Genomic DNA, 9972 nt, shown 5'->3' on the forward strand with positions numbered 1-9972 from the left:
AAAGGACACCAAATGAAAAGCAATAGGGAAATCCGAGCCAGCATTCTAGTAACTACATTTTGCCACCTCAGATCCTCACGAGGAGAAAGTCAAAGACTTTAGGCACTAAGTAATGGGTCTAGTTAAAGAAAGTAGAGAAGTCCGAGAAGCTCTGGAGTATAATACAAATGTCTTCTAGCATAGATGGGGGCAGCAAGGAAAAACTAGAAGGAGAAACTATATACTAGGGCAGAGACAAGGGAGCTAAGTTCGGGGACAAGACTTACAACCTAAATTCTGTAATTATGTGGTTATGCTAAAAAACGGGGCTCAGATAGAAGCCTGGGAGGTTCAGATCATAAGGGCAAGGAATAGGGCACGCCCAAGATCAGGATAGTACAGTCCACACCACCATTCCAAGTCAGGCCCGGTACAGGCCAGCCAATGTGCATCAGCCCTTTATTAAGTGTTTTTAAAATATGTCATGCCTATTTTTGTTAAAAACAGTAAAAAGCCAGAGAAAACTAACTCTGTCTTAATATATTCAATAGGTATCTATGTAAAAACAAAAGTTGACATTTTGTGTAAAGACAAAAAACTAGAATCCATTATCATAAGATCAGGAGTGAAGTAAAGATCTCTTATCACCACTATTATTTAACACAATGTCAGAAATATTAGCGACAGCAATGAGATAAAGAAACGGAAAGGGAACGCATGGGGAAAGAAGAAACAAAATGATCATTCTTTGCATTTGATGACAAACTAGAGAATCGCTAATTTTAAATGAAAAAAGTTTCAGCAAAGTAACAGGGTATGAAATAAACTCACAACAAATCTTCAGCCTTTCTTTCTATTATCAACAAATCCCAAAAAGATCTAGAAAGTAAAATTACACTAAAAGTAATGAAAGAACACTTTCATTATAATGTAATAAGTAAGATAAGTAAGACTCTATTACCAAGATGTACATAGGAATCACAGACATACAATTATAAAACAATCTTTATGAAAATGACAACAGATCTAAGTGGAAACATATCAGTTGCTAATGGTTCACCTATGACAATATAAAAAATGACAATAATCCCTAAAATGATGTACTTGTTCAGTTCCATACAAATCAAATTACCAGTGGCCTACCTTAGAGAACTAGAAAAGAAATGATAAAATGAAAATGCAAAAACAAAGGGTAAAGACTTTCATGGGAAAAGCACTGAGGCCAAAGACACAAGGCCTCAAAGTGAACTGCAAAATAGTAATTTTCAAAACAATTAGTTACTGGTTAAAAAAAAAAAAAAAAGATGACAATCGATAAAAGAGCCTTCAAAACAGACAGTAGTTTAGTTTTTCCTTAACTCCAAATCCCCAAACACTTGGGTAAGCACAAGTACTCAAGGAAAATCAGAACGCAATCTAGAAGCAATCAGTTTTACACCAAGACGTCAGACAATAAGTTCCCACTGAACGGATGACCTAGAGATAAGGTCACATCCTAAACACATTATAAGAGCAAAGAAGAAAATAAGCTTCCTGACTATGACAAATAGCAGAGATCACGACCAAAGCGGGGCCAGAATGATCACAGAAGAGAGAACATCCAACTCTGCTTAGGGAAAATTAAGACATTTTTAAACCAACAAACTCAACATAGTTAAAATGAGAAAGGAAATTGTTAATGAGGAAAAATCCCTGCAGCAAATTTGCCCAAGTAAAGTCTCATATTCCAGATATTTAGGAACTCATTCTTTGTAACAATAGGATTTATTGTTCAGCCTTGCCCCGCCTCCCTCACAGGAGGCAAGGATAAGGTATATAATTCATACACTGTGGTGTTTTTCTTCTTTAATATAATATAAGATGATGGTTCTCTCTGGGAGACAGAGGGTCAGTTTCTCGGGGAGGTTTTCTGGAGGCAGCCTTAGTATCAGTTCAGATCAATAATCACCCCAAATGCAGCAGCTGCAAGTGAAAATACAAATGTTTATTTCTCCTTCCAGGTCTTGTCTCTTTCCTTGGGCCGGGATAGCTAGATTCTTAGAGGCCGATCTCTCTGCTCGGTTCTGAGAGCTCCTGCAGCTTTGTCCTTTGCCTCTGCTCCCTTCAGCCTCCAGCCAGCACAAAGATGAATCTGTCTCTCTTGCCTTCCGAAGTCATTCTCTCCTGGCTCTAGCTCAATTCCGACTCTGGCTCCTTCTGACTTGACGCTCCCCTCTCCATGTAATTTGGTGAATTCTCCCCACTGGGCCTCTGCTTTCTTCTTGTACACCAGAGAGAGGGATTATGGGTTTTCTCCCATAGTGCTCTCTGGCCCTAAGAGCTTCAAGGCAGGTTTGAATTCACAAAGTAACAAAGTTTACTGTGTGAGTCTCCCATACCTGTGAATTCCCATGAGTAAAGGTATAAACACAAGCATTGCATTAATTAGTTCTACTTAGTACCTTGTTTCAGGTTCTGGCCCCAAACATCAGTTTGTAAAGATTCCAACAATACCCATATACACAGACAAATACATACACAGACACACATACATACAAAAATCTCCACCTAAAACTCTCCTTAAGGCAGTGGAGTAAATAGAACAAAACAATGGAGGTCTGCCACAACCACTCCAGCAAGGATAAGAAAGGACACCAAATGAAAAGCAATAGGGAAATCCGAGCCAGCATTCTAGTAACTACATTTTGCCACCTCAGATCCTCACGAGGAGAAAGTCAAAGACTTTAGGCACTAAGTAATGGGTCTAGTTAAAGAAAGTAGAGAAGTCCGAGAAGCTCTGGAGTATAATACAAATGTCTTCTAGCATAGATGGGGGCAGCAAGGAAAAACTAGAAGGAGAAACTATATACTAGGGCAGAGACAAGGGAGCTAAGTTCGGGGACAAGACTTACAACCTAAATTCTGTAATTATGTGGTTATGCTAAAAAACGGGGCTCAGATAGAAGCCTGGGAGGTTCAGATCATAAGGGCAAGGAATAGGGCACGCCCAAGATCAGGATAGTACAGTCCACACCACCATTCCAAGTCAGGCCCGGTACAGGCCAGCCAATGTGCGTCAGCCCTTTATTAAGTGTTTTTAAAATATGTCATGCCTATTTTTGTTAAAAACAGTAAAAAGCCAGAGAAAACTAACTATGTCTTAAAGTGAACTGCAAAATAGTAATTTTCAAAACAATTAGTTACTGGTTAAAAAAAAAAAAAAAAAAAGATGACAATCGATAAAAGAGCCTTCAAAACAGACAGTAGTTTAGTTTTTCCTTAACTCCAAATCCCCAAACACTTGGGTAAGCACAAGTACTCAAGGAAAATCAGAACGCAATCTAGAAGCAATCAGTTTTACACCAAGACGTCAGACAATAAGTTCCCACTGAACGGATGACCTAGAGATAAGGTCACATCCTAAACACATTATAAGAGCAAAGAAGAAAATAAGCTTCCTGACTATGACAAAGAGCAGAGATCACGACCAAAGCGGGGCCAGAATGATCACAGAGGAGAGAACATCCAACTCTGCTTAGGGAAAATTAAGACATGTTTAAACCAACAAACTCAACATACTTAAAATGAGAAAGGAAATTGTTAATGAGGAAAAATCCCTGCAGCAAATTTGCCCAAGTAAAGTCTCATATTCCAGATATTTAGGAACTCATTCTTTGTAACAATAGGATTTATTGTTCAGCCTTGCCCCACCTCCCTCACAGGAGGCAAGGATAAGGTATATAATTCATACACTGTGGTGTTTTTCTTCTTTAATGTAATAGAAGATGATGGTTCTCTCTGGGAGACAGAGGGTCAGTTTCTCGGGGAGGTTTTCTGGAGGCAGCCTTAGTATCAGTTCAGATCAATAATCACCCCAAATGCAGCAGCTGCAAGTGAAAATACAAATGTTTATTTCTCCTTCCAGGTCTTGTCTCTTTCCTTGGGCCGGGATAGCTAGATTCTTAGAGGCCGATCTCTCTGCTCGGTTCTGAGAGCTCCTGCAGCTTTGTCCTTTGCCTCTGCTCCCTTCATCCTCCAGCCAGCACAAAGATGAATCTGTCTCTCTTGCCTTCCGAAGTCATTCTCTCCTGGCTCTAGCTCAGTTCTGACTCTGGCTCCTTCTGACTTGACGCTCCCCTCTCCATGTAATTTGGTGAATTCTCCCCACTGGGCCTCTGCTTTCTTCTTGTACACCAGAGAGAGGGATTATGGGTTTTCTCCCATAGTGCTCTCTGGCCCTAAGAGCTTCAAGGCAGGTTTGAATTCACAAAGTAACAAAGTTTACTGTGTGAGTCTCCCATACTTGTGAATTCCCATGAGTAAAGGTATAAACACAAGCATTGCGTTAATTAGTTCTACTTAGTACCTTGTTTCAGGTTCTGGCCCCAAACATCAGTTTGTAAAGATTCCAACAATACCCATATACACAGACAAATACATACACAGACACACATACATACAAAAATCTCCACCTAAAACTCTCCTTAAGACAGTGAGGGCGGTGGCAACTTATTCCACTGTCTCACAGGAGGCCTTGCCCCGCCTCCCCCACAGGAGGCCGCTGCCCCAGGCGGGCGAATTCCTCCTCGTTGTTGTTGTTGTTGTTGTTGTTGTTGTTGTTGTTGTTGTTGTTGTTGTCGTCCCTTCTTGTGTGTCACAATCTACTGTTACTGGGATGACATTCAACCAATCACTAGAGCCTTTTTGCAAAGATACTCCTAAGTCTCCACCTGCTATGATCTATATCATGAACTGACAATTCAATAATCATTTAGACAAGCAATTTCCTGAGAAGTTCTAGCATTCATGAATGTATTTTTTTTTTTTTAACCTTTTTCAAGGTTTTACTGACCTCGGAGTCACTGTTACTGACCCTAGTTGTAGGTGGAAACTGTTTTGCTCCAGCAACTCAGACTGAGGGCTCTGACCATTATTTAATCAATTAGCAGAATTTGTAGCACTAGTACAAATATGCAGCTACACAAATGCTAGAAATAAAGTCCCCAAATCTCTACTTATTGAAATGGGGACGCATCATATTTCAATGCACTTTCTTCAGAAAAAATAACAATATGAAAAACAAAAGAGATCGCAGAAAACGATTTCTTCAAAAAGAAATGATGTCTCTAAATGAACCATCGATTTCATTGAGCTGTCTTTCTTTTAAAAATAAACCTGTAACTAGATCAATTTAACCAATTGTAATGACCTACACCTTCCGATGTCAAATTAACTTATCCATAGTATTCTTAAACTATGTACCATTGACAAAAGATTAATAATTTATGCATGGTACCGGCCACAACATTTTTCTGTAAAAATGTCAATGCACTTTCGGGGATGGGCTGACTCTTCTACTTGCTCCTGGTTTAATTTAACTTCACACTGTACCAGAGTCTGTTTGCAATGGTTACTTTAACCTTAAGCTAATCCATCTTTGATAGAGACTGGAGCCAACAAAACAGGACCCCCTTAAAGCATTAAGAGAGTTCAAAAGAAAACTTCTCACTGTGCTTCCTCCCGGGAATCTGGAAATCATTCTAGGAGTCAATAATCACCGCTCATGGGACACAGGCACATTTCTATAATTCTGTCTCATTTACTTTGGATAAATTTGAGTTTGTAAAATTTAAAGCAGCATCCCGCAAGAGAAGAGATTTTACAGGAATATGACGACTCCGAAAGACTACGAGGCATCCGCCTGTGAGGGATATACGAGACCCTGACCCAAAATGACTACTCAGAGATCACGCAGTAGAAAGCAGAAAGATTGTTTATTAAAACCTCCAGAGGATGAGCCCTTCTGTCACAAGATGGGGGGAACAGAAAGCTTGTGGTAGGAGGGCTAAAGAAATAGTAAGGAGACACAGCTCTTACACAAGAGATGACATCACAAGTAAGAGGGCATTGAGAAGGGGAGGGGGAGGCATCTAATTGGTTGTTGCTTTTTGGAGAGATTGGAATGGAAGGTTTCTGTTTCCCCCAAATCCTCTGATTTCTAAGGAACGGAAAAATCGGGCCATTGGGCTTCAGATAGACAGTGGTCAAACTAATAGACTAAATATCGATACATGTAAAATACTGAGAAATGTCATCAGCTCGGATTAAGGAAATATGTTTCTAGCTGGCCAAGGCTCAAGTAAATATGGGCCTGCACATATTATACAAGTTATAGGGGAAACACGGAAATAAAGAACATAAAATACAGAAAAAGAAGTCACATATTCCTTATCTCTCTCTTCCACACAATTTCCCCCTTGTAATATGTGACTGATTTTTATCAAATTTCCACGAACTTACACACTGTTCAAAATCAGCTAACATCTCTATATACTCTTTATCAAGTTCACCATCCCTCTCTAATACATTCCAGCCTTTTCTCTGAAGAATCATCATTTTAATAGCATCTTCTGGAGGCAATATTTCGATAGGGACCGTCGAACTATTCTGGTTACGGGTACGATTACACAGGGTAGACGTAGTGGCAACAGGATAATATCACCGATTGCGATAAGTCCAGACCATAAAAATGGCTTCCACCGACTCTCTCGGAAACGGTCATCACGGAACAGATTGGCATTTGGCGGCCATAAAAATACAAAGATAAATCAACAAAGATGACAATCTAGGGAAACTGAGGCACAACATTACACTCTCCTTCTCAATATTTGAATTATTGAATTACCTCCCCCTGGATACCCGGGAGGTCTCGGCACTATAATTTTGACCAACCCGATGTGAAGCAAATAAATCAAAAATAAAACTAGAAAATGCAGAACTTATGGCAAAGGCGGGTCTCTTCCTGACAATCCGAGAGTTATCAGCGGTACAGAGGCCCTCTCCTCAGCCAGAGAATCCAGGCTGAGATGGACGGTTCACTGTGTTAGGGGGTCTGCGCTCATTTGTGCACTTAACTCAGCTTCTGCTTCTATAGGGAGTAGCGGTGCTCGAGACAGCCCCATGCTAGGAGGGGCACTCCGAGTCTGTCGGGGATTCCAAAGGAGGGAAAGAGTGGGGCCCGGAGTAGCTCTACCTGTCCCCTCTGATAGAACAGGAATGGCTACTGGGATCCAGAAAGGATTTCTGAGCAGAATAGGCACAGTTAGACCATGAAGGCAGGCAAACCCCAAAATTTAGAGGCTTGATCTCAACACTGCACTGTCCTTTGAGAATGCCCAGATAACAAGTAAGAAACGGGGGTTACAGGGCTGGAGACTGCCAGTCCCGAGACTGTGTTTCTATCTTGGAGATTTCCTAAAAACGGGCAATCAGAGAACAGTCTGCCAGAGCCATTCCGACAGAAGAAAGAATTTCAAAGCTAAAGCATCAAATCCTGATCCCACATATAAAGTTCCCAGACATCCATAAAGCAATAATAGCACAATTTAACAATTTCCATCCCAAATTTTAAACATACACCTGATCTCTCTTTTCCACACAAACCAAAGCAGAAAAGTCTGAGAGGAATAAAAAAACCTTACCTTTGTGATTCTACTCCCACGGGCTGGTTTCATTCCATCACTCTGGGACCTCAGGAAAGTTGGAGTCATCTCATTTCTAAATTTTTGGAGAAATTGTAATTATGGTTCCAGGAAAAACAAGGGAGACTCTCGTCCATTCATTCAATCTCCTAACTGGAAGTGAATAATTTCAGAGATTAGCTGAAAAGAAAACCACACGTTTATTGGAAACGACTTAGGGTATCCCTCACTAAGGAGTGACTTTCTGTTGGAATACACGGGAGCTACCTGGCAGTGGCTGCTGAAGATCCAACCCAGAATGGATCTCCTCTGCTGAGAGGATAGAGCAAGGAGACCGAGACAGTGGCTGTTCTCTGACATCTCTGACTGAGAGGCCGTTGCATTGTCTCACCTCCCTCCTCTTCCCTCTGCCTCCGACTTCTCTCATCCCCAGTCCCCAACCCCTGTGTCAGCAAAGGCTGCCCTGCAACGCCTTCAGATGCTGTGATCCACAGCTGTGGAGGCTCTCGGGGAATTGACCCGTCCCTTAACAATTCCCCATTCTGTTGTTTGTTTTTTTGGGTTTTTTTGCGCTTATTTCCCTCCCCCTCCCCCACCCCTGCACGGGCGGCACACTGAGGAATGCAAGCCTGTCACTTCTGGAGGGTTGTAGCAGGTGTGGATCTTGTCAAATATCACGGAGGCAAACTCTCAAACGGAGAGGAGGACTGTGGTCAGCACAAGCACTGAAGTGTCTCATCGGTCCCCTGGCTCGGCCCTTTGATGTGTTGGCCCCTTTTGTTCCCCGAACACAAAATTCTTACCGGGACTCTTCTTCCTTAATTCTGGAAGGATCCTCCTCACGAACAGCTCTGGTTCTTCTTGTAATTCTCGCCCCACGTTCAGGTGCCATATGTTGGACTGCACGGGAGAGTTGCTGGAACACACATGGTGGCTGCTGGAGGTCCAACCTAGAATGGATCTCCTCTTGTGAGAGGATGATATAAGGAGACCGACAGGCATTCGCTGTTCTCTGACATCTCTGACTGAGAGGCCATCGCCTTGTCTGACCTCTCTCCTCCTCCCTCCGCCTCCAATGTATCTCATGCCCAATCTGCAACACCTGTGTCAGCAAAGGCTGCCCTGCGACTCCTTCAGAGGCTATGATCCACAGCTGTGGAGGCTTTCGGAGAACTGATCTGTCTTTAAAAACAAATTCCAAAAGAAAATTTTCCCCCTAGCTTTCCCCCAAGAACCTGGACATAGTCTTCCAGCATATAATCACTGTTCATATTTACACAATCAGACAGATGGCTATGATTCTATCTCGATTACTTTGAATATGATTTTGAATTTTAAAAAATTTAAAATAACCTTGCACAAGACAAGAAATTTTCCATGAAAATAATGCTTCCCCAGAGGACAAAGAGGCATGAACTGAAGCAGGGAAGACTGACAGGTATAAGAGATTTACTTCCAATAGACTGTTTTTCTTTCCATCACACTGCGGCCTCAGCAGAGTCACAGTCATTTCATTTCAAAACTGATGGGGAAATATGAATCATGGTTCCAGGGAAATCTCACTAGTCCCATCTCCTAACTAGAAGTAAATAATTTCAGAGATTGACTGAAAAGAAAAGACACTTCCATGAAACTAAGTTGTCACTCACTGGAAGTGACTTTCCAATCCAAGGGTTTCTCTTTCTTTAAGTAGAAATTGGCCTTTTAGGAAAGGATACATGGCCAATGAGAAGTATCATACTGATATTGTATTTCAAATGCTTTTCAAAGGATGGGAAGCCAAGAGAACGGAAGGTCTATTCACCATTCAAAAAGCAAAATAAATACCATGTGGATGTATTAGAATCTTTGTTCAAGGGAAAAAAGGAAAGATGAACTTTTAGAAAGTTTCACAACTGGTGAAGAAAGAATCTATTTAAGGATGGCAAAGTAGAAGGGATTTTACATTTCATTTTTCTGAAATAATTGAGGTCACCCATATTGTGTTTTCATCTCCCCCCTCTTTCTGAGGGTTCGCTTCATGACTTTCCTGATTACTTACCCCTCTGTCTATCAATTAACATGAATTACAAATGAAATGAAAGAAACATTCGGCATCCTACAGTCTGTGAATCTGTCAAATAAAATGGCACAGACTGGACAAAAGAATGATTTGGTACTAAAAACATACTTGGCAGGATGAATACGAGGACATCACAATTAAGAAGACTAATCAGGGAACACTGCAATACCATTATATTAGCAGTTGGCTTAGGACTATGAAAGAAGGTCTCCACAAAGATGGTGTTTTATTACAATTCTGAGGAAAAATGTCAAGAGTCTTCTTTAAAGTGCTTCCTTTGGGCAACAACTAGTGCTAGCATTCTGCCTTCCTTTTGATCTTCAGAAGGGAAGTGATGCTCAGCTTCTGAATCTTTGATTCTAAGAATCAGATGGAGGAAGACACTCACCAGTGAAAACTGGACTCTGCCATTCAGAGGACAGAAGTAAGAGAAGGTAGACAGGAATTAATTATAGACTCAAATTCTGTCTT

The 9972-nt window shown here is 41.2% G+C and overlaps 1 long non-coding RNA gene across 2 annotated transcripts; it reads right to left on the reverse strand.

Moving 5' to 3' along the window:
• Positions 1-1755: 1755 nt before the first annotated feature.
• On the reverse strand, positions 1756-9463 carry LOC127547239 (uncharacterized). Of its 2 annotated transcripts, none has more exons than XR_007950102.1 (3): positions 8243-9463; positions 7440-7515; positions 1756-1941 (listed from the first exon to the last, which is right to left on the reverse strand). It is a non-coding gene; the product is annotated as an uncharacterized LOC127547239 (long non-coding RNA). The 2 variants fall into 2 exon arrangements; XR_007950101.1 differs by lacking the exon at positions 1756-1941 and adding an exon at positions 3581-3845.
• Positions 9464-9972: the final 509 nt, after the last annotated feature.

Source organism: Antechinus flavipes, chromosome 2 (assembly GCF_016432865.1).
Source record: "Antechinus flavipes isolate AdamAnt ecotype Samford, QLD, Australia chromosome 2, AdamAnt_v2, whole genome shotgun sequence".
Taxonomy (NCBI): Eukaryota; Metazoa; Chordata; class Mammalia; order Dasyuromorphia; family Dasyuridae; genus Antechinus; species Antechinus flavipes.